The sequence below is a fragment of the Carassius auratus genome, unplaced genomic scaffold (assembly GCF_003368295.1).
Source record: "Carassius auratus strain Wakin unplaced genomic scaffold, ASM336829v1 scaf_tig00030446, whole genome shotgun sequence".
In the NCBI taxonomy this organism is placed as follows: Eukaryota; Metazoa; Chordata; class Actinopteri; order Cypriniformes; family Cyprinidae; genus Carassius; species Carassius auratus.
The window spans coordinates 16,458-30,748 of NW_020525854.1; the positions used below are offsets into that span (position 1 = coordinate 16,458).

The window sequence follows — 14,291 nt, forward strand, 5'->3', positions numbered from 1 at the left end:
CAGTATTATGGAGTGACTGAAAGAGAACTCCTCTTTAACGCTGATTATGAGCCGGACTTTAACCGTAGTGTTGTGAGATCGGTCTTGGGCTCAGTCTCAGGAGTCTCCAGCAGTCTGGCGCTCGTCTTCAGGACGTGATCATGTGTGTGGTTGGAGTCCGAATCGAGCCGTCGTAGATGAATCCGTCGGTGTTTCTGTTCTGACAGAAGTGTGTGTTGTTAATCCAGACGCTCTTGAACTCTGCCAAACAGTTGTGTGTGTGTGTGTGTGTGTGTGTGTGTTTCCATAAGACCAGAGGGGAAAAAAGCATTTGAGCGAGCAATGGCCTTCGGGGTTGCACTGAATGAAATGCTTTTTTTTCCAATCCCCCCTCACTCAAGAAGCGTTCACTCGTTCGTTGGATCATTTGTTTCTTCAGCCTTTATTTTCTCTCTCTTCTTTCTTTTCTCTTTTTGGTTTGAGTTGGTCTTTGACATCCGAGCGTGCCCCGGGATGTCTGTCACAAACTGCAGTCCAACCTTGTGACAATGCTTGCTTTCTTCCCGTGCCTTTTTATGACCTTCTTTTTTCATTTCTTTCTTTTTTTTCTGTTCTTTCCTTCAAGGTCTGGCGCACCTGACGTTAAACAGCCAAGGTATGGTTCATTCCGTTTTCCATTCTTTACTTTAGTGAGGAAACAGATCTGTCCGTCTCTCCCCTCCCTCCGTCTTTTGTCCCGACCCCTCCGAACACTGTCCTCCTCCCCATCTTACTGTGTAGCTGTATTTCCACGCTGTGCGTCCTGAAGATGACCTCTGACCTCTGACCTCCCGGACACAGGTAACGCTCTTCTGCTCTCCATGCTGGGGTTGAAATGCTGCTGTAGTGTCACTCACAGATGAAGTGTGTTTGTGTTCAGAATGCACAGAGTCTCATTCTGTGGTCATTCTCATTGTTTGGCAATTACTCAAGCTGTTAATTACCTTCAGTGGCTCTCAGATCTGCTCTGACTGAATCAACAAATGCTTGTTTTAATGCTTTTTCTGATGCAATGTGTATCTGTGTTCAGCATCACTCATTTTACAGTGAATTTTCTGTGAACTAACTGAAATCCTCATTCTTTACTCAACTTTATTGTCCTTAAAGGGCAATTCTTTGTGTAGACAGCAGTACACATGCACTTACAGCAGCAACACAACACACATATACAACGCATACATTTATAATAAATCATTTAAAAACCTAATTGCAGCAGGTACAAAGGAAATTTTATGTCTGTTTGATTTGCACAAAGGGAGTTTAAATCTCCGTCCAGAAGGAAGCAGGAGAAGTTCATTCCACGATGGATGAGTGACATCAGACAGGACTAACTGACCCTTCTTAGTCACCTTATATTCATAAATGTGTGTGATAGTCCTTAACTCAATCCCCACTATCTTACTGCACATTTTAACTGTACTATTCAACTTACCCCTGTTCCTTACATTCAAATTACCACATCAACAAATAATAGAAAAACTTAGATAGAAGATAGATTCAATAAAACAAGTATAAAACATCTTCATAAAAGAAACATCCACATGAAGTTCAAAGTTTCCTCAGAAAATAAATACGTACTCACATTTGTATTTGTCATCCAACACAGTGCCTGTATATTTGTGACCACTTCTACCTGATGTCTCTTGATAACGACGTAATTCTTATGGAAATCAATGAGCGTGTCTTTTGTTTTCGAAGCATTAATGTTTAAAGATGAAGCATCACGCTCTTGAATAAAATGATCTAGCACCGGACCATGACTCCCATCTGACTCAGAGAGGAGAGACACAATCACTGAATCATCTGCACATTTTATAATGTGTCTCCCTCAAAAACACTGACAATCATCAGTGTATAAAGAAAACAAGAGAGGGCACAAAACACAACCCTGTGGGCTACCAGCAGAAGACAATGCATTGGACAACACCCCATTACTCTTTGAGATCTGCTTGTTAAAAAATCCACCAACCAGCACACAATATTTAAGTCTAAATTAAAAGTTTCTTTGCCAAAATTTGAGGAATTAGTTTTACCTTCCGAATGTTTTAGAATCACACGTAGTAAGGTAGAAGTGTCATCTTCACTGCTCTAGCTGAACTGAACACAAACTGCACAGGATCACCAGCTGACTGTGTTCAGATAAACGCTCATTATTCTCTCACCCTCACATCAAACCTGTTTCTAATGCAACACAACATATATTTTAAAGAATGTTTCTGTGTTTTTGTCAGTACTATACATTTCTGGTGCTATTTAATGATAGTTAGAGCCCTGTTATGTTGGTGATCTCAGGTTTTTCTATCATTCACACACACACATACAAACACAGATGTGTTGAGTTCTCTGACAGGTAAATCCTTCACTTGGTGTGTGTTTAAAGCTGTTAAAGCTCTGTATGTTTGAGCTCAGCTGGTTTCATTGGTTTTAAGCTCAAAGACTGTTATTTGACTAATCTGAGTTTCCCTCAGTTGTCAGTTTAGAGCTGGTCAGAGAGTATAAAGAAGTGTGCTCTGTGTTCCTGCTGTACTGTGATCTTCAGCTCTGTTTTGACAGGACTAGTTTTCCCTGGAGATTCATTTGTTTCACAGACTTACTTTCTCATTTAATCCAGTCCGAATCCATGTCTCAGAGAGCTTGTGAAATTCAGAAAGCACATCTCCTCTGGGAAGGAATGTCTGTGACTGCCGTTTATTTCTTTCTTTTTTACAGTGACTCAACAGATGCGTTTGACTTTTGTCACTAAAGCTGTGTTTGTTGTAAGGTGGTAAGCTGCTCTTCAGTTATTGATTTAGACCTGATTTCTGGTGCTACCGTCACGTCTGATCTAGAACAGAAATACAAACAGTGATCAATAAACCGATTATTGACCGATCACGATATGTAAATCCAGTATTTATTTATTGTTTTACATCTTTCTTTCAGCATTCCAGTAACTCTACTATTAACAATACACAAAATAGGTTTACAAAGTCAAATGTTTTAAATAGAGAACATAAAGCACAAGGGAGTGGATTGATTCTGCTTAAATTTAGTCAACTACAGTCTTAAATGTTTAGCGTCTGCAATGTGAAACTACATTGTGGGTTGGTTAATAGACTGAAATGTGAAGCCAGCTACTTCGCTGGAGTAAGCATACACTGTGAGGAAATTAAGGAACAAAACAGCACATACAGAGTTGATATAGCTGGAATGTTATCAGAGTTAGAGATAGTATTCTTGTCTTCAATACTGATCATGAAATGCCTGCAGACATCGCTCTGTTTATATGCGTCTACACAGAACTTACTCTCATTTCCACAGAGCTGAGATCACTATGTTTGTCAATGAAATAATGTTAATGTCATTTAGACAGTCTTAAGTTAGTGGATATTGTTCAAATTGGCTTAAGTCATGACCGCAGTGATGCCGGAGAATATTGTAACCTCATTTTATAATGAGTTAACTGTTCTCTTAAATTAAGGCGTTAATGCTTTTCTTTAAGTGCACATGTGGACCTGCACAAATATAAAAGAGAAAATGAGCTGAAAATACGTAAAGCGTACAGCACATGCTAACGCAGGACAGATGCAGATCCTGGTGAAGGGATGGGTCATATACCAGCACAAACTAGACACAGTAGAGTAGAATTAATCACATCATTGACTCCTTTTCATCTCAACATATTTGAGCTTGCAGTAGTTATCCACCACACACTACAGCTGTGGAATTTAATCATTTATGACACATCACGACGCTGATCTGGACAATTCTGCATAAATATAATGAAATAGTCATCTCATACACTGAGCACTGTTGATGTACTGTGTTATTGTAAGAAAGTACTCTTTTAGTACTCTTTTGTTTCCAGATGATCTTACTTTTACCAAATAATTCAACAGTTTAGAGCAAGATATTTGAGCACATATTTTGTTTCTTGTTTTTAAAAAAAAGAACATGAATAAGTGTGAAAAATAATGTGTGACATTCTTGAGTATTCGCTTAGACATAGACAGGCATGTCTTCAGTGAACGTTGTGGTTCATGATTTATTATTTATGATGTATGACACCTCAAACAATGAAAGAAAAGAGGGAAAACTGCTCTTGACTAAATAACATTTGTAGCTTTAATTAAAAATGTTTTTGTTATTAATGCACTAATGACTATGCAATGTTCATACTTACATTGAATTATCTGATTACTGTACTATTTCTTACTTCAATGTTTCAGCAAAGAATTAAAATTAAATTAAAAAGAAAATTTAAAGCACTTTCATTATTTGTATTTTTATGTTATATTTAATAGGTCTATATGGTATTTGCTTTGCGTTTTTTTTTTTTTTCATTTTTTTTTTTTAAAACAAAGGGGGAAAAAGAGAGAGCGGAATCTATAAAGAATCGGTGGAAACTATGCATTATGACAATAGTACAATAAGTCCCTAACCCCCCCACCTGGACTTCTTGTTTTTCTGAAAATCAAAAACATTTTACATTTATTTTAAATCAAATGAAAATATAAAACTCTTTTATTCTGTGTGGCTAACAAACTGAGGTTTACTGTTGAAATTTATATATGGAAGAAAAAATTGTGTTAATATTTCTTTTGAAAACAATGTTTTTTTTTCCATTATTTATTTGTTTATTTTGATACAAAATCTAATATTTAAAGATGTACATTATACTGTACAAAAGTAGAGTAATATATTTCTGTAACAAATGAATTTACGGTCCCAGCAGCTTTGGAGATTCAGTAGTTATATAGTGAGATGCAGAGGCCCAGAATCACTGCGAGCGTCACGCGTGTTTCAGTATTTAGGTGTAGTAAACAAAACGTCTCAGGTTACAAATGTAACCTTGGTTCCCTGAGAACAGGGAACGAGACAATACGTCATGGACGCTATGGGGGACGCCTCAGGTGTGACAGGTGTCTGAAATCAAATATCAACTCACAGCAATCATGCTGACCGGCGACAGCCGTGAATCATCAGCTTGAATGATGAACGTGCGACCTGGATATAAAAAGGGCGCCTTGAAACCATGACAATATCCTTTCGTCTGAAGGGACTGTTTGGCAGGCAGACCCTGAGGCATGGCTGGGAGACGTATTGTCTCGTTCCCTGTTCTCAGGGAACCAAGGTTACATTTGTAACCTGAGACGTTCCCTTTCGTAGGGAACTTCGACAATACGTCATCGACGCTATGGGGAACGAAATACCCACGCTGCCATGCTAAAGGGAGTGCATGCCCAATGGCAGTGACAACTGTCAGAACCAGCAATTCAATGAACGCTAGAACCACTCACCCTCAGGTCACACAGGGCTGTCAGTGACAGCACTCCCTACGGTCATAGCCCAAGCTATATGATACCACAGAAAACCTCCATAAACATAGTTTAGTGAAAGGTCTACCTGGGCCTGCTCAAGGGCCTAGGACCACAACTTCAACTTCTTAGAAGGGGTCCCTTCTAGGGAATGTGGCTAGGGAACCCGAGGGAACCCCAGCCAGTCACTATTCAGGGGAATGTACCACCTGAAATGCCACCAGGCAGGCCTGACCTGGTGTCACTACATAAGACACTACAGACTGGCCACTTCCTGTCTGTCCGAAGACAGAGCCTCTGGACACTTGCCTTTAGGAAGGCATCCAGCCCGAGGAACTGCGGAGCAGGCAGTGAACCACTCGGCCCGGATCTCAGAGACGGGATATCCTGGAGAGTATGACTCAGCATAGTGCTGTACAGCCCTTGCCAGCGAGGGGAGTTTCTCTACTCGATCAACGGATCTACCCAGTGTTTGTGTTTCAAAAACACTGAGGAGGCCTGTGAGGGCCTAAGGACTGATCTAACTGGGAGGCCTCATGAGAGGCCTACGACAGACTGACCAGACTCAGGAGACCACATACTCACATTGACCCTCAGTGAGGGGAGCATAAGATCTACCTGGTAGGCAACCAGGCTGTAGCAGGATAAAGAGGTTCCAGGAGGGAACCCGTAGCAGAGAATAAAAACTTGAGCCAAGCCAGGGCGCAAGCTCACCTTCGGTAGCTGCCTGATAAGGACTGCTAAACTGAAAGTAAGCGGCCACTAGCTTACAAAACCCAGCAGCACTGTGAAAATACTCCCAGGGAGACCTGGAGAGGCCTATTACCTGACAACCACAGTATGTGGGAGCTCACCTTCGGAGAGGCTTGGTGAAGCCTACTACCTGATAACCACAATATGTGGGAGTTCACCTACAGAGAGGCCTGGAGAGGCCTACTACCTGTTACCAGATAACCACCTTAAGTGGAAACTGAAAGTAATTTGGAACTCAACTCCAGGGAGGCCTGGTGAGGCCTACTACCTGACAGCCACAGTATGTGGGAGCTCACCTTCAGAGAGGCCTGGTGAAGCCTACTATCTGATAACCACAATATGTGGGAGTTCACCTACAGAGAGGCCTAGAGAGGCCTACTACCTGTTACCAGATAACCACCTTAAGTGGAAACTGAAAGTCATTTGGAACTCAACTCCAGGGAGGCCTGGTGAGGCCTACTACCTGACAACCACAGTATGTGGGAGCTCAACTTCAGGGAGGCCTAGTGAGGCCTACTACCTGATAAACACAGTGCAGGAAAGCTTACTTTCAGGGGGGCCTGGAGAGGCCTACTACCTGAAAACCATAGCTGATAGTGAGCCAGACTGGCAGTCCAGTTGACTGTCTTTGGGGCTTTGCCTTCAGGGAGGCCTTATGAGGCCTACTACCTGACAGTTCAAAGAAGCAGGAATTCAACTCCAGGGAGGCCTGTGGGGTCTGCCACCTAGTAACCACAGTATGTGGGATTAAACCCTCAGGGAGGCCTAGTAAAGCCTACTACCTGACCACCACAAAATGTGGGAGCCCACCTTCAGGGAGGCCTGAAGAGGCCTACTACCTGAAACAGTCTAATCAGCTGGATGTAACTGCTGCTGGGGACTCGCCTAACAGGGAGGCCTGGTCGAGCCTACTAGCTGATAGCGAGTCTATTCTGCTACTTTAACGAACACTGCTGGAACCATACTATTAAAAACTTTTCCTATAGTTTTGTCCTAGTGTATGTTCCACAATGTTGTGACCCACCTCCGAGGAGGCCTGTTAAGGCCTACTAATCAGCAGTGAGCCTTCTGCCCGAACTACCAGGGCCAACCACCATAGGTGAGCTGGCCTAGGAGCCCTATTGAGGGCTATTCGGTCAAGGAGGCCTGCTGGGGCCTACTACCCAACCGTGCAGCCTTCGCGGCAGAAAGCTGTTGCTACAGCATCCTGGTACCTAATCACATTGCCAGAGGCAGTGTACTCAGCAAATAGCAATACCCTTATAGCAGGGGAGTACAACATACGCCATTCTGCCTAGTGGAGGCCCCATTAGGGGCCTACCTACTAAGTGCATAGGCGTCAGCCCATGGCAATGCTCTGGCTTCAAAGGGAGCGGAGTTCAAAAACCGGAATGAAATGTAGTTTAGAACTCCCTGCTCAACCGGAGCCATCGTGGTGTGAGGTAGATACATACAGAGCTGAGAATGGACTACTCAAAACTACCCTGAGTTAGCGGGGGAGTAACAACCATACGCCCCTGCAATGTTAGACAGGGAGCAGGCCTGCAAGTGGCTCCAAAGGGTGACAGGGATTTGTCCTGCGCCCAGCCTAGGGGAGCGGGGGGGCTAAATTGTAAGCCAACCCACTTCAACCCATCGGTCGAGCGATTAGCTCAACGGGCTGAGTGGAGCCAGCTCTAGAGGCCCAAAAACATCTCTGTTCGGCAGGGTCTGACAAACTCTCACTTCGCAGAGCGAAAGATGGCCTAACCCTGCCAGACTGATCCTACCTCAGCTACCACCCTGCATTACTCTATCACCCCTGAATGCAGATAAAGGGGCGGGCCTTGGCCAACAACTCCCATTTAAGGGAGGAGGCTGAAATCTAGGGGAGGAAGCCTAACACATAATAAATGCGGCAGCTATACTTAGCAACACACCTCCAACATCCCTAGCATAGCCTAGGCCAGCTACAGAGGTGGCCCGGAAGAGGGCCGACCTACAAGCATAGATCTACCTGAGGGCTCGGAGGAGCCACAGCCTACTTGATTGAGAGGCTGTGAAAACACTCAACCTACTGAAACCCTACAGAGCTCAGGGGAGCGAGTACTCAGGATACCAATGTCACAAACCGATAGGCAGGACATCTATCTGAAGATCTATCTGAAGCGCCAGCGTCAGTCTAAACCTAAAGCAAAAAAGTTTTTTTTTTTTTTTTTAGGAAGACCAACTACTCTACCCCTGGGTGGCTAATAGCCCTGAGGCTAAACAGAAATGAGCGGCGGCCCACCACGCATATAAAATGTTATGACAGGAAGGCCATCACATACTCAGCACAGAAGCCAAATCTTCTTTGAGCTTCTTCCTAATTCATTCTAGCCACCAACTGGGGGAGGCTTCAGGGCCCTAAAGTCCATACTTTAATTGCTCCTCTAAGAATGACCCCCTAGGTCTATACAGGGAACAAGGTCTGTAGAGAAATACAATCAGTGTTAGTTATACACACAGAATTTTACAAACCAAAAGTTCACCTGCGGCGTGCGGAGTGAAGACTTGCCAGAGAGTTCTCAATGAACCTGGGGTCCACCACTTTTAAATGCCTAAAAGAGGCGCTCACATCAACCAGTTGCTACGGCGGGCCATCAGAACATAGTTCTCATCATAAGGCCCATCCCCAGGGCTGGTGTAACGTAAACGCCTGGGGAGTCAAGAAGAGGGAGAGGGCTGGTAGAAAAGGCCCTCCAGGGAGATCAAACCCTACTTCCGCTGAGCGTTGCAGCGCTTGTGCTGAATGACCTCCCTTTTTCCCTCTTTTTGCGGGAGGCTCGCCTCCTCTGTGTCCTACTCCTCCATGGAGGGGGGGCACGAGAGGCGACACTAGACCTCTGGTCCTGCCTACGGTCCTCAGACCAAGACGGACCAGGTCCTCCCGCCTGCCTGGGCTGGGGCCCGGATCTCAGCGGTATACAGGTCTTAAATGCAGCTGAGCGCGCCTTCGCCTCCCTAAACTTTCCAACCACCGCCTCAACGGAGGTGCCAAGAAGTTTAGCAGGCGAAACTGGTGAATCAAGGAGAAGGGATTTTTCTTTCTCCCCGATATCAGCCAAGTTGAGCCACAGATGCCTCTCTGTGGCCACCATAGCCGCCATCGATCGGCCGATCGCGGCAGCAGTCTGTTTAGTGGCCCGGAGGGACAAATCTGTGGTCCGGCGCAACTCAGCGACCGCCTCAGGGGACAGCCCTGCCCCCTGGTCGAGATCCTGCAGCAGGTCAGCTTGGTAGGCTTGGAGCACTGCCATGGTATGAAGGGCAGCACCAGCCTGACCTGCTGCCGTGTACGCTCTGCCATTCAAGCGAGCTGTGGTTTTAAGGGGCTTGGATGGCAGAGTCGGAGCTTTTAGTGTCGACACCCGCCCAGAAATGAGATAGTTCGCAAATGTCTCGTCAACGGGCGGCATCGACACATAACCGTACTCACCGATCCCCTCAACATCAGCGAAGTTACCCCGCTGATGTCGATGAATACAGGCAGAGTACGGTTTCTTCCATGCCCTCTCGATCTCTGAATGGAGATCAGGAAGGAATGGAAGGCTCTGCTGAGCTGGTGGTCTATGTTCAGGCAGAAACCGATCATCCAAACGACCGCGAACGATCTCTCCCTGAGCGCGCCGCCATGGCAACTGAAGTTTGTCAGTGGCGCGCTCCATAACTTCCACCAACTCTGCGTACCCGGGGCAGGATGGCTGACGAGGTTGAGGATCTAAATCATCCTCCTCAGCCATCTCTTGCCCGGCCTGAAGAGCACTCGCTGCAGTATTAGTAGGAGAAAAGTCTCCGTCATCCACCTGCAGCTCACTCTCGTCAGCCGATGAGGCGTCCGAGAGGTTAACGCCCCTCTCGAGACTGTCAGCGAGCTCCATCTGGGAGCCCCATGAAGCGCGTCGCCGCTCTGCCTCGGCACGAGCGGGACCCGATCCGCGATGAACTCTCTTCCCTCGAGAAGAGAGCCCGACGAGAGCGGAGCGTTCTCATAGGAAAACGCTCACAATTTGCACAGGACGCTCCCTCAAGAGCATCCTGTGCGTGCTCTTCACCCAAACAGTACACACATCTCGTGAGTGTCACCCGGCGACAAATATCTTGGGCACGGGTCAGCACATTTCACAAAACATTTAGGACTTGCCTTAGATGTGCGTTTCATTTTCGCTGTAAGCAGACGTTTAAATCAGACAAAACAGTCCCTGAAGACGAAAAGGATATTGTCATGGTTTCAAGGCGCCCTTTTTATATCCAGGTCGCACGTTCATCATTCAAGCTGATGATTCACGGCTGTCGCCGGTCAGCGTGATTGCTGTGAGTTGATATTTGATTTCAGACACCTGTCACACCTGAGGCGTCCCCCATAGCGTCGATGACGTATTGTCGAAGTTCCCTTCGAAAGGGAACCATGTTTCCACCATTCATACATACAGAGGCAGCAGAACATGCAGGATTCATATTGCATTTTAATATTCACAGACACTAGTTCATATCGTGATTCAAGTTAAGTGGCAGACCTACTTTTGATTTATTTGTCCAAAACTGATGAATTCGGTGGCATTCCGCGATATAAAGGACTCCACAATCCCGTCCGTGATTTCACAGAAACCATATGGCCCTATAATCTGAGCACACTCCAGAACATTTGGGCTGTGTGTTTGAACCAGTTTCAGGACCTGTCTTTCTCTCTCTGTAGTGTATACACCCAAAAGTGTTCTCTGTACTGACATTTGGCACTGATTGATTTAAGGGGAATCAGTACTCGGTAGCAATGCAATTCGGTCAGTACCCTAAACGAACAGAGTTTGGTACTCAACCCTAATTGTGATGTACCATAATCCTGATCTAATCAAATTATAAAACACACCAAATATTCACCAATGTGATCTGGCATTAAGGGCTCAACACTGGTGAAAAGTTGTCATTTTTTTATACCAAAATTATAAATACCAATTCAGTTTTACAATTCTCTATTCCAACTGAAGACAAGTTAACAGTCAGTAAATAAGAACAAATAAACAATATCACAAATAAATAAATAGAACAAAGATAATAATAATAATAATAATAATAATAATAATAAATAAATAAACATTGCTTTAGGTTTTTTAGGTTCATGTACAGAAATGGAATAAACAAATGCAAAATAACATTGCATTTTTTTTTTTTTTCGTTCAAGCTCAAGAAGCTGTGGAATGAAGTGCAATTTGGGGATTGCTCGCTGTCTGAGAGTCAGAACACACAGAACAGAGCTCTTTCACGTCCTCTTGCTGAATGTTTTAAACACGTGAATGTGAATCCTTGATTTTATTTAAAAATGCTACAACAGAACTTTGATCATAAACACTTAAAAACATAACTTCTGTAGCACTTTACAAATGGTTTCTCCCATTTATAGTAGCCTGTGTATTGCATCAGCTGTCAGAAACTACTATGATTAACAGTATTTTATAGCATTTATTTATTTTTGTTAATGCTAATGAATGATTTCTCTATTATTAAGGTAAATGAGTGATTTAAAGGATTGCATTCGCTGAGTTGTGACCAGCCTGATGGACAGATCCAGATGCAGAAGGACATTTGTGAAGGTGTACATTTACCTTCACTAATTTACCTTTCTGCTCTGTTCTTTAATGGGTCATATGATGTTGCTAAAAAGAACATTATTTAATGTATTTAATGTAATGAAATGTGTTTATGTGGTTTATGGTTAAACAAAACGGAACATTGTTTCTATTCCCTGCCTTTCTGAAACGCACTGATTCTTGCAAAGGTCTGAAAAGCGAGGTGTGCTCATCAGCTGTCCAGTGTGTGATTGGCTGAACGCATGTGACGGAAATTAAGGCTGTGCAATTAATGATAAATTAAAATGGTTCGTTTTCAAGTTTGGCCTCAAACGGATTATGAAAATCCAATAATCAAGATAAAATGATTATTGTGCCCCCTTCCATCTCCTTTTGCAGCGATGTGCTTTCGTTCCTCCATAGAAGCACAATGTCAATAATCAGTAAATCAGTAAAATCATGTAACGTGAAAATTGCAAAATGGGACGTGCTTGATTTATGGAAGTATGTTTATTCATGTGTTTAAAAGCATGAAAGAGAGCTTGTGCTGCTCCTCGAGAACAGATATGCGCTCAGAGACACAACAGAACACAGATATGTAAAGTCATCTTTTAGCTCAAATTGTGCTCCGAAACGGTCAAATACAATAAATGCTGCACTTCATCGGTCATATAATACATGAACGTAAAGATTTGAGAATAAAAAAGACACATGTAACAGTAATTTGGATCCGTGCAGCTCTTAAAGTGACATCGTTTTATTTTAACTTTTCATATAAACTGCAATAAATACATAACTAGAGCCAAACTAAAACTGAAATAAGACATTAATTATTAATAGTATATTGAATAGATTAAATAATCATACTGCTTGAGACTTGCAATAAAAAATAAATAAATTAACCCACAGTTTGTTTCATTTGTATGTGTTGTATTCTATTGTATTTGTCTTTTGAGCTTTTATTACTGACTGTTTAATTCTTTTAAATAATTTTTAGGACTTTTTTTTTTTGGTTTGAATTCCGCTGTTCTCTACGATGTAGACGTCATAGCAGCCTTATTTACAGGAAATACATATTTGAAATGCATCACTATCTTTAAATAAATCACTCATATAAAGTTTTGGTCATATGGCCCCATCATAATAGTGTTAAATAATTGCATATTATCATACAATATTGACTTACAATCTGTGTAAAATATGTCTGACTATAAACAACAAATGTGTAGTTTATGCAGTGATATCTTTGTACATTTCATGTGATAGTTTAATAAAGATAAGTTTTGTTGTTTTGTTAATGCTATTCATTACTAGTAAGTTTAAAGTTGACTACTTGCACTTTGTGATTATTATGAGTGAGTGAGTGAGTGTATGCTGTATCTCTGGTGGAGCTAGAGCCCAGGGGTCCCTTACAGACGTATGAACAGCAGAGGAACATTATATTTCACGAACAACTGAGAGAGATGAGATAAGAGGATTCGTTCGTGCACTTAAGGACACACATTCAAACTGAAGTTTCATAGCTCTCTTTTTATTGCATTTATTTGTGCCGTTGTGCCAATTTGCTTTATTTGTTCCTATGCTATAATTGACTTTTTACTTTATTTATTTATTCTTTTATGAAAATACAACTTTACATTGAAGAAAAGTAGATTTTTGGTTCTATATGCTGTCAATTATAGCTCTTAAAAAAAAAAAACAGAATCTGAAAAAATCTGAATCGTCAGATCACACTAACAAAAAAAAAACAGAGGTCACAATCAGTCAAGAATATTGCAATCAGTGTATCTCCAGCCATAAATGAGTGAATCTGATATTAAAATTGATATCTAGTAATGGTAACTGGTATTATCGGAATGGTAAATGGTTATTATCGGTCACTCTCTACCCATTATTATTATGCACATACTGAACGGCTAATGTATTTTCCAGTAAATCATGATTTTAATCACTAGAAAAAAAATAACATCAAGCACACAAAACATGCGTAAAGCCACTAGATTAAGATTTACTTTGAATTAATGAATAAATAAATTAGTCATTTAGGCTTCGTGTTTATAATAAATATTTCTAAAGAATAACGCTATAATTTGTTTGTTTTTTTGCTTTTGATTCCTGTTCTGAATAACATTAAATGTAATGGATTTATTGTGGAGTGAGAGGAACTAAAATACATGTTTATTAAACGTGTTGTTTTGTTTACCAACATTATTTCTGAATGTAATAATGAGTCAAACACTGACGCAAGTGTTTTTCTCAACAGTGTGATTCTCATTGTCACATGCAGGTCTATTTTGCAGTGAATCTGTTATAAAGATTGAGATCGTGAGCAGCTCCTGGCGTTACAGATCGTCTCTGTTAATAGCTGTCCCTCAGAAATGAGTCCTTTATGAAGCGATGCAGCTCTTGCTCTGGTGTCTCCAGATCAGACGTCTGGAGGAATAGTAATGTCAGCATTAGTCCTGTTCTCCTGCATCTGCCCTCGGCCCGTCCTGTTTGAGGAGAGAAATGTTACTCTGACCCTCTGTCAGCACTGAACACTTGTGTTTGCTCCGTCTTCACATATCTGCTCCTGAGATGCTCATTAATATTCATGAGGGATGCTGTGAGCTGTGAGCATTAAACTGGAGCGCCGAGTTTC

General features: G+C 42.4%; 1 protein-coding gene across 1 annotated transcript in view; it reads left to right on the forward strand.

Moving 5' to 3' along the window:
• The first annotated feature begins 613 nt into the window (after positions 1–613).
• Positions 614–14,291, forward strand: part of LOC113080236 (neurexin-2) — a 269,544-nt gene continuing 255,866 nt past the window's right edge. Inside the window, exon 1 of the mRNA XM_026252449.1 lies at positions 614–634. The gene's annotated coding sequence lies outside the window, so the exon portion shown is untranslated. The remainder of the gene's footprint in view (positions 635–14,291) is intronic.